At 37.0% G+C, this 3,946-nt stretch overlaps 1 protein-coding gene across 1 annotated transcript in view; it reads right to left on the minus strand.

Annotated features, from left to right (window-relative positions):
- pfkfb4b (6-phosphofructo-2-kinase/fructose-2,6-biphosphatase 4b) overlaps positions 1–3,566 on the minus strand; it is a 514,755-nt gene extending 511,189 nt beyond the window's left edge. Inside the window, exon 1 of the mRNA XM_087255194.1 lies at positions 3,481–3,566. The gene's annotated coding sequence lies outside the window, so the exon portion shown is untranslated. The remainder of the gene's footprint in view (positions 1–3,480) is intronic.
- Between the last annotated feature and the right edge of the window lie 380 nt (positions 3,567–3,946).

Genomic DNA, 3,946 nt, shown 5'->3' on the forward strand with positions numbered 1-3,946 from the left:
GTGTCAGCCAAACAGATCGCTTTATGCAAATACACCAGCTCAGACAGTGGCCTATTGCTGACTAATTTCATTGGCTGACGCTGTTATGACGATCGCGTCAGCCCCAACTTCAGACATGCTGTCTGTCAAGCATTGACGCTAAAGCCCCATGTGATAATAATTACAATTTCTTAGGAGTGATATGGACTTCAACTTTACATACATACTTAAAAAAGATATATATGTTTATTAATCCAGGGACAGTTTACAAATGTACGTTAAAAAGCATATCAGATGACAGAACATGACAGTACAAAACAGAAAAATCAACAGGACAACAGATTAAGACGACATCAACAGACAACATGTACGTGTACGTCAACAATGCAGATTTTTCTGAACATGCAGGAAATGAGAGTAGATGAAGACATGTGAAGTACAAAGCAGAAGGCAGACAAGGGTATTTTGGCGCAAATGGAACTCCATAAATTCAGGCGCTTTATTTTTAATTTGTCGACTTTAACTGCAGTTTGGCACTTTTGTTTTTGTTCGGGAACATTTTATGCATGAACTGCTGGAAGAGTGTAGTTTTCATTGAATTTGATACCATTCGCTGTATGTGGAAAAACCTTCGCATTTTACAGGTATCTGTGGTCCTTCACTGACTCGGTAGGTGCAGAGAATAGTGTCAAACAGCTGTGTATAAACTATACTGAAATCACTGTTTATGGTGGATTCTTAATCAGACTATTGTCTTAATCCTATTAAAATTGGATTATTGGTGTCCATGTAAACGTACTCAATGTCATCTACAAACTGAGGCCTTAAAGGGACCACCCAAAATGTTTCTTGAGCAGAAGATTAAGGAATATATATTTTTAAATGTGTTCCTTGGTGATTCTTGAGTCAGTGGGATAATGAAATTAGTTGAAAAATATTCAAGTTTTTTGACATTTATAATAAAAGGCTGGGATTTTATTGGGAGAGGAGCACAGGCTGTTCCCTCTACATTTTACTTACATTTATGAATCACCAAGGATGACAGTTTTAGCTAAAAAAATAATCTATAATGTTCTGCTGAAGAAATAAATCACACAACTTAGATGGCAAATGTTCATTTTGGGTGAAATATTCCTTTAATCAGTATTTATAATGAAATTTTAAGTAGTTTGTATTAACTCTGTTATACAATTTGAGTAAACATTTGAAAAAATGGAGTACACTTGTGGGTTCTTGAGCCTCATGTCTCAACTTCCCTTTTTGTCTTCCTTTTGCATTACAAGTTGCTTCCTTAATGTGGTTATGCGTATCATACCAATAACCTCAAGCATTGACCACTGCTGCAATCAAACCGTTAAAAATACAGCACTTCAATTCTGCTCTCAAATGTACGCAATGCAAATCATTCCAATGGAAACTTTATACGAATATTTTACGATCAGCTCTATATCTTTGGTCTAAATTGCATTTTCATCTACCACGACAGTTGGTTAAGCCTGCAGAGAGTCAATTTTAGAGATGCGATTCTGTGATTAAGTTTCTTCATGTCAGTAATTAAAGTGTGTATTACAGAATGAGACTGTGTGTGAGGGATATGAAGAAAAGGGGAGGGCTGACGCTGCCCTGCTTCCACGTCCCCAGGAGACGGTGTGACCCAGAACAGAGTGAGAAAGCAGGGATGAGAGGAGTTTGTTTTCTGGAGTACCTGAAAGTTACGGACACCTTGTCCCAAATAAGAGACACATTCATCATTGTAGCTCTCTTTCTCTCAATTTTACTTTCCTCCAGAGTCACTCTGATCTCAGGCTCTATACATTGTTCGTGCAGCCTCACACACTCCATTATTCTGAAAGCTTAAATTCATACTTTATTCGGTACACCTTACTAATACTTGGTCGTGCCCATTTTTGATTTCAGAGTTGCATTTTCTTAATGGCACAGATTCAGCAAGGTGCTGGAATCATTCCTTAGAGATTTGGATCATATAGACCTATAGCATCACATAGTTGCGTGAACTTGTTGAAACCAGTTTAAGATTTAAATTGGTACGTTAGATGCTATCCAACTGGAAGTAGCCATTATAAGTTACATTACGGTTATTGGTTATAAGGTGATGAAAATCGTAATTTTCTCTGCACCATTACGCCAGTCTGAACCATTCAACCAATTCAGGATGGATTCAAGCTTTTATGTTGCTCATGACAAAATTCTGACAATTCTATTTAAATGTTGCAGCAGGAATCTTAACACTTGTTCTTCACTTGTCAGCCTTTTTCAAATTTTCTGTTTTTAATTTATGCTCTTTTGATGCTGTAGCCCTCTATAATAATTCCTTATGTTTATATAGCGCTTTTCTGGACACTCTTTTACACATGGGAGGGAATCTCCTCATCCACAACCAGTGTGCAGTGTCAGCCTGGATGCCAGGGTTAAACCCATACACTTTTTCTGGGTTTTTTTATGAAAGATGGCACTAACTGAGCAATCTAGAGTGCCCATCAATATACTGGGGCATTAGGACTCACACAGACTGCAGGTTGGGCGCCCCTTGCTGGCCAAACTAACACCACTTCTGGCAGCAACCTAGCTTTTCTATGTGGTCTCCCTTCCAGGTACTGACCGGGCGCAGCCCTGCTTAGCTTCATTGGGCGACCATATTAGAGTTGCAGAGTTGCCGGCTAATCATCTACAGGATTCGGAAGCTTTACTGTTCTACTGACTGATAGGCAGGTTAGAGTAATTAAGTTATTGAATAACGATGGGTTGCTCTGTAGGCTATCGAAAAAATATAGCTTAAAGGGGCTAATAATTTTGACCTTAAAATGGTTTTAAAAAAATAAAAACTGCTTTTATTCTAGCCAAAATGAAACAAATAAGACTTTCTCCAGAATAAAAAAAATTATCAGACATACTGTGAAAAATTACTTGCTCTTTTAAACATAAAATAAATAAATTATTCAAAGGGGAGCTAATAATTCTAAATTTAACTATGTGTGTGTGTGTGTGTGTGTGTGTGTGTGTGTGTGTGTGTGTGTGTGTGTGTGTGTGTGTGTTTGTGTATGTATGTATGTATGTATGTATGTATATATATATATATATATATATATATATATATATATATATATATATATATATATATATATATATTAGGGCTGCACAATATTGGAAAAATCTGACATTGCCATATTTTATTTTTCTGTGATACGATATATTTATATAATTTCACCAAATGATTGAATTTCACTATTTGGAAGGAATTTACAGTCATTTATTATTTTAAGGCTCACTACCTGCTATTGGCCTGCTATTAACTATGACTTTTGCTTCAATAAACTCCTAATTTTTTCCTTAAAAATAGATATTAATATTAGGTATTGGGTTAGGTTTTGTAAATGTTAAAATTACGCTGCAAAGTTTATGGTATATGAATAATCCAACATAATTATCCTTTATTAAACTTCTAATTGGGAAACGCAGTGGCATTGTAGGTAGTGCTGTCGCCTCAAAGCAAGAAGGTCACTGATTTGAGCCTCGCCTGGGTCAGTTGGCATTTCTGTGTGGAGTTTGCATGTTTTCGCTGTGTTCGCGTGGGTTTCCTCCGGGAACTCCGGTTTTCACCACAGTCCAAAGACATGCAGTACAGGTGAATTGGGTTGGCTAAATTGTCCCGTAGTGTATGAGTGTGACTGAGTGTGTATGGATGTTTCCCAGAGAAGGGTTGTGGCTGGAAGGGCAACTGCTGCGTAAAACAAGTGTTGGATAAACTGGTGGTTCGTTCCGCTGTGGTGACCCCAGATTAATGAAAAAACTAGCCGAAAAGAAAATTAATGAATTAATAAACTTCTAATTGGTAAAATGTCTTTTGCCTGACGACGTAAAGCTCTCTCAGGCCTTAAAAACATGCAAATGTAACAATTTCACTCTATTGTGGTTAAACTCCGCAATAATTCAACAAATCTCGTGTTCT

This window comes from Danio rerio, chromosome 6 (genome assembly GCF_052040795.2).
Source record: "Danio rerio strain M-AB ecotype USA chromosome 6, GRCz13ab, whole genome shotgun sequence".
Classification (NCBI taxonomy): Eukaryota; Metazoa; Chordata; class Actinopteri; order Cypriniformes; family Danionidae; genus Danio; species Danio rerio.